Genomic DNA, 7,472 nt, shown 5'->3' on the forward strand with positions numbered 1-7,472 from the left:
CATGGAATTTTACATGAATGACCTCTATGTGCATTCTTCTTTGTGAGGGGATCATTTTGATCACCTAAGAAAATTCTTTGGAAAATGCCACTTATATAGGACTTGTTTAAGTCTTAAAAGTGTGTATTTATGGTATGACAAGGAAACATTTTAGGGCATATAGTGTCTAAAAGTGGGATGTCAATGGATCTTAAAAAGATAAAATCCATCATAGACTTGGCTAGATGCATGACAGTTTGGAAAGTACAAGCATTCATGGGACAGTGTGGATACCATAGGAGGTTTATCTATATGTATGCCATGGTGAGAAATCCTCTTTATGCTTTGATTATTAGATACAATTGGACTTATGAATGTGAGGAGTGGTTTCAAAAGTTAAAGGATGCATTGATATCAACACCAATTGTGAGCTCCACTTGATTGGAATTAAATTTTTCGTGTGCATGTTAATGCTTCCGATTTTGCCATTGGTTGTGTTTTAGTTCAACCTGATGAGGGAACCATTGATTTTCTAATCTATTATGCTAGTAAGAAGTTGAATATTGTAATTAAAAACTATACCACCATAGAGAGGGAAGGATTGGGAATTTTATACGGTATAAAGAAATTTCAACATTATCTACTAGATAATAAAATTTTACATTCTTTTTATACCACCAAGCCCTAGTCTATTTAGTGAATAAACCATATAACACTACAATATAAATACGTTGTATTTTAAGCACTAACTAATTAAACATGTTTACCTTTAAGTTTAAGTTCAAGTTTTTTGTTTTAATAATAAGTTAAAAATGTTGATGCAATTCATAGTTGTTCCACTTTTTTAGAGTTTCAAGTAAAACGATTTTTACCTTTAAGTTGATATGTTTATTATGCAATCCTTGCATCATTCTTGCACTTTATTTTATATCTTCCTTTTTCTTGTACAATTTTCACTATTCACATATGTTCACACCAACGTTCGGGAAAAATCATTTTTCCAAACATACAAAACTCCTTCCCTTGATTTTGTCAGGAGGAAATTTTAGAGAATTAGGTTATTTTCTAGGGTTTTTACACTATTTTTCTTTATTTTGGGACGGAATTTCTCCTTTTCCCCTTGCCTTGAACGTGCATTTTTGACATTGCAAATGGCACGATATTAAGCTGAGACACATTTTTCCCGAACACTGGTTCACACATGGGGGTTTATGGTCAGGGTAGCATGGAGAAGTTTTTAGCATCTCTGTCACCCACACAGAGGATATGGTATGCTCAAACATTCAATTTTCCCCGCCTCAAGACGTTGACCCATCATAGTTACCATCCCCAATATCATCACATGGTGTTGGAACTTCACACCAACCATCACCTTTACACTCTACATCTTTAGAGCAATCATAGTGCTTTGAGTCAGACCAGGCACTCACATGAGACATCGTATGCCCAACGCTCCAATGGTGGCGAAGGAGATTGTGGTGGTGGTGCCATTAATGCTTCCACACCACCTCACAACCATCAAGCACCCATTCTTATCCCATTGTTTGGCACTCCTACACCTTATACACAATCACTATCTGCTCCGGCTTTTGTTCTTGATAGTCGACCACTCCTGCCTTCACACTATAGGATACGCCTTGCCTCACACCATGTGCCACTCCTGGCCTCATCACTGTCAGGACTTTTGTTGAGACTCCTATTGTGACCCCTCATCGGTACTTCCAAGACATGTGATTGGATCCTCCTTACACCATGGACCCTACTGCCATCGAGATTTCAACAGATGAGAATGGTAAGAGGTGCACCATGCACAACTTCTTCTTACAAGTATTACATCACCACCTCATGAAGAAATGAAAATAAATACCAGCCAAGCTCAAAGAAAAGGTAATCAACATGGTTCACAGTGCGTTTTACGTGGAGAGCATGGAGCATCATTTCTCCACCAAATGGATGCACAACTACTTGAAGAAAAAGTGCTTGGAGGTATATAAAGCATTGAATACTGGCGCACCCAAGCCGTAATGGCTTGACAAGAAAGATTGGAAGAAATTACACAAAAATCTCGACAAGTACATGAAGTAAAAAGAGGCAGTAAAGATGTAAGTGGAGTCGAAGAGTTCATACCACTTGGGCAGCAACATATAGGCAAGCTTTGAGAGAGATTTTATAAGTATAGTTGTATTGAATTTGTGTAAGTAATTGCGATTTAGTTTATGTAAGTAATTATATAATTTTTTATTTTTGTGTTGCTTTCAATGTTTTTAAACAATGGGCGATGATGAGCAATCATGAGTCTACCCCATTCAAGCATAGTTATGATGTAAGCCACGATCTTTGTGAGCTCATTGAGATTTTGAGATCTCTACCTGGCAAAGTAAAACATATAAACTTATATCACTAATTTAATTTATGTTAAACTATGTGTTTGTATATAGTTTTGTTACCTAAACTTTCTTTATTGTCTTTGTTGTTTTATAGAATCCAATATGAATGCCCTTGCAGTGTGAGAAAACCTTCTCACTAGAGTAGCACACTCATGTGCTGCCATATCTTTTAGTTTTATGTACATATATCTATTAGGGATAATACGATCCTCCCATTTTGTATCCCAGTATTCAACTTATAATTTCTAAGTCGTTTCAATTTGAGGAATTTTCCCATTTTTTTAATGTAACCTTTCATACTATGTACAAATTGTTTTTTACAGTTATCAATCCCTCGTATATAATGCATTTATATCAATGAAATACAAATTTCCTTCAAATTTCATTATTCTTTTTGAAAGTCCAAATTTGTTTACAATGGTAAATTGGGTGGTAGGACCAAGAGGCCCTACCACCCCAAATTTTTTGTACTTGCAAGGTCAATATATGTGACGATATATATGGTCACATGCGGTGTCAATATCACAATCGATATAGGCATCAATATATGTTCATAAAGACATAGATGTCGATGCATATATTGGTGCATATATCAACGTTTTGTTTGCGATGCACATTTCAATGCCCATATCAACACCCCGAGGGAAGAAAACCAAGTTTGACCTAATAAATAGAAAGAATATGCACCAAATACAAAATACTTACGTATTATAAGCTCTGTTTGTAAAGGCTAATAATATTGGATATCAGTGGATTCTTTATCAACCAAGAGGCATAGAGGCAACACCAAGTGGTAGTCGGCTCTACCTGGATGGGGATGCACAAGGATTTTTTTGCACCCCAAATCGGAGGAGCTTTTGAAATTCATCCTCCAGCACTTAAGAGCAGGGATCTGGCCATCTATGATGGCGCATAACCTTGAAACAATAGTTAACCTCCTTTATACTAAATCATGCATTAACTGATTAGAGTTCACCTTATTATATGATAAAAAATGTACTATATTTAAAGACATTTGCACCCAAAAAACTCAATGTACCAGTGTACTATAAATAATTTTTAAAGATTGATGAGCCACATTATGTTTTCTTCACTTTGTTGATGGATGTCGACATGCTTGAGAAGGCCATGGATAACCCCAAAAGGACAATAATATGTCTCACATTATTTGAGGGAAATTCTACTCAAAAGACACACTTATCCCCTTTTTACAAGAATTGTATTTTTACAGGCTATGTCTAACATATTATGTGGTCACAAATCCACTTCAATGATTATATATTTAAATTATATTTTTGCATTTTTGAATCTTTAAAATTCTAGGAATCTAAATGTGGATTCAAATTATGATTATTATTATTAACTAAATTGAGAGAGGGAGGGGGGGAGATTTTTTTTGTGTGTGTACCCTTGTCTCACAATGTCAATCTAAAGAATACCGAAGTCAAACTATGTTTGCAGTTATACACAACAAAATTCAAAAATAAAAGTAAACATTTGGTTGTCAGTAATAAAACTTGGAAACTTAAGAATTGAAGAATGCATTTCGTTGATATGTTACATCCAAGGTTACATTCCATTGAAAAACTATTTTTTACATTGTGATCACTACTAGTATCTTTTTCTCTCTTTTTTACATGATTTCTTTTCCATTGTGCAAAAAGAAGAAGTCGGCTTGGAGGTCGCCTAATAGAATTGTAGCTAATATGATTACAATGACTTATAAAATACTTGTGAAAGAACACACATCAAATCAAGACAACTTACAATTACATTGAGGGTTTTGTACCAATGTGACATTCCCACGACACACAATAACATTAATATGGTGAAACCATGCTACACCAAAACCTCCTCAATAGTTTTCCTATCTCCACTTTGAAATCCAACACTCTAGCTTTCCAAGAAGATTGAAACAGGTCGTTTATAGAGCTCCGCTTCCCTCTTCTAGGTTGGAGGACACATGACTCTTTACTTGTCCTCATTTCCTTTTAGTGACTGTCTGCATTGAGGGAACTTGAAATGAAGACCGAGTTTGTGGTATCGTTTGGTCTTCTTGGTGAAAACATAATAGAAGTGATGAAGGGGATTGCAAAGCACCCAAGACTGAGTTTGTGCTATTGTTGTTGGAATAAAACAAACTATAGTATCCAGCTATCATGCCTCGAGAACCCAAAGGGTACGAGCACCCATTCGTATCCCTAATCATCAGCCTACATAATACCCTATGTATCCACACATCTTATTGCCAACAGTACAATAACCGCCTACCCATCTATCTCTGCGTGTACTGTCTCCCTCTCTCTCTCACCTTCTCTGTGTAGCGCGCGCTCGTGCGCGCACACACACACACACACACACTAATGGAATCTCTCACATAATGCACACCCTTTGCTCCTCTGATAGTGGGAGGCCTCCTGGTCTTTCATTCTCACATCGTATCAATCGTCGCGTTCTGGTCCTGGCCCTGCAGCCTACCAACAAAGAGCTCCCACTGGACCCGAAACCTGTATACCCCTTACATGGCGCTACCCTTCATGCCCCACTTTGGCGCACCACCCTTGGTGCAAACACTAAGGCGCCCTTCTCCTTACTTCATTCTGGTGATGATACTGCGCATGTGCAACCCTGTAATGCAGCCCATGATGATGACGACGAAGATTCCATCATCAACACGTTCTTGCAATTACTTTCAGTAGAACTTATTTGCTACAATGAATGCTTTGTTGGGGCTCCTCTTAATGCTGCTGAAGATTTATTTCATGAATGCTTTGTTGGGGCTCCTCTTAATGCTGCTGAAGATTTATTTCATGTGGACGTTCTTGCTGCTCACAAAGTTCCTGCAGGAGAAACCCCAGTCCGGCCCCTTGCCGCTGGTGAATTGAAGGTTGTGTTTACCCTGCCTGTCGTAGATACTGGCAAAGCAAATGTTGCTACTTCTTGTGATGTCCTTGCTGTAGCCACGACCAGAAAAACCCCTGCAACCACCATTGTCGGCAACCCTTCAGCAGATGACAAGTTTATTGCTGCCACGTCGTCTCAAGCGGCTACAGATGACGTTGTTCTCGCCCTTTCTGCAGCACATGTAGCTAACTCATATAATGCCCACACTGATGCTGAATCACAGGTTGAACATGTTACAAATGATGCAGCCAACTTTCAGCGCAAACATAAGCCGATCATGATGCCCCCTCCTCATGATGGCGCAGATCACGAGCCCTGCTGCTCGCTTGAAGACACCCTTGATGCTCAGTTTTCTAGATTATTGTGCAGCCCTACAGTTGCCCTCAATTGACCAAGGGCTGGTCAACTTAGCCGTTGAAACCATAGAAGTTCCAGCGCTCCTTGGGTCACAACAATGCAATGATACGATGACTAAAGAGGAAGAAATCATCTTAGCTTTTCTTGATGCCCTACAGCCTTCAGATAATGCTCCTGGTTTTGCAGCGAAGCCTTTAGCCTCTTTAGAGACGCACCCTCTGCCAGAGAAACCTGATGATGGACATGAAGATAGAGCAGTTGTGTCCTCCTGCCTGAACCAAACCCAAGTTGATGATGCTAAATCTGTTGATGGCGCTATCCATGCCCACTGTGTGCGTGCTATGGACCAGGCTCCAATTACTGCAGCCGATGATAACGCCATTCTTGCAACCAAAAGTCTGGCCCACACACGTGTTGTGGCCAATACTGCAACCAACTCTCTTCAATCAAACCCTGTCAAAGTCAAGCATGCTACACTCGCTGCCGCAGTTGCTACCGCAACAAATGTTGCCCAGATTGCTGCTGAAGCAGAGGCCAAACCTGATGCAAAAGTCGTTGAAAAAGTAGACAAACTGAGTCTGACCTGTTGCTACAACAAGCCAAATCATGATGGTTTTCCCCTATTGGCAGTCGATGTTCAAATCCGGATCCTGCACGAACCTATTCCTGCCGCCATGCATGCAATCAATGATGCCGCCACTCCAATAGAGGATGCAAATGACTCACAGCTTCAAATCCAGCACTTCGATGCACCACCTGCTGAAGAATCCATTTTGACCCATAAATGTGGGCCTGCAGAGACACTATCACGGGTGGGCTTTATGGTAACCGTCTGCAAAGTGATGGCCTCCATGAAAATGTAGCTGAACAGATGTCAAAGCTAAATGTTCTTGAATGCTATGACACTGACACCTTTTGCAATTACTGTTGTCGAGCTCCTCAAAATTGAAACTCCACCTCTTGCCGCACTTTTGGAACTCAAAATCATTGGCGTGAAGATCCATTCAATGATGGCGCTGCTTTTTCTCTCAGTCACAATTCTAACGTGATGGCAATTGACAATGCTAAAGATGATGATGAGATTAACACTGCTGGGTCATATTATGTTGTACTATCTTTACTTTTGTGCAGTCTTGTAGATGAGTATGCATGCTCATGTCAAGTTCAAAAGCGGGGGAGTAATGTTAGTGAAGAGATTCCAACTCAACACTCGCAAGTTCTCAAGTTATGCGCATTTGAACTGAAGCCACGATGGAAGATGAAACCTCACCATCGACTTTTCACCTTCAACAACTTCTTGATTGATCCCTGATGACACCAAGTCCGAGATATAAATCTAAAATTTGTTTTTCCTTCTTGCATTGATTGCAAAGCAATCACAAAGCACAAATCATCTCATATAGGCACTCATACATGCACTTGTATTAGGATTGAGATGTAATCAACACCTCTCTCTCTCTCGGCATTCAACTGAGGGGGGATGTTGGAATAAAATAAGCTATAATATCCAGCTATCATGCCTCGAGAACCCAAAGGGTACGAGCACCCATTCATATCCCTGATCATCAGCCTACATAGTACCCTATGTATCCATACATCTTATTGCCAACAATACAATAACTGCCTACCCACCTATCTCTGCGTGTACTGTCTCCCTCTCTCTCTCACCTTCTCTGTGTAGCACACACACACACACACTAATGGAATCTCTCACATAATGCACACCCTCTGCTCCTCCGATAGTGGGAGGCCTCCTGGCCTTTTGTTCTCACAATTGTTTAATCTTCTTGGTGGAACCATAATGTGATGGAGGGGATTGCAAAGCACCCTTTGTAGAATAGTCCT

This window comes from Adiantum capillus-veneris, chromosome 30, assembly GCF_014529385.1.
Source record: "Adiantum capillus-veneris isolate H3 chromosome 30, ASM1452938v2, whole genome shotgun sequence".
NCBI lineage: Eukaryota > Viridiplantae > Streptophyta > Polypodiopsida > Polypodiales > Pteridaceae > Adiantum > Adiantum capillus-veneris.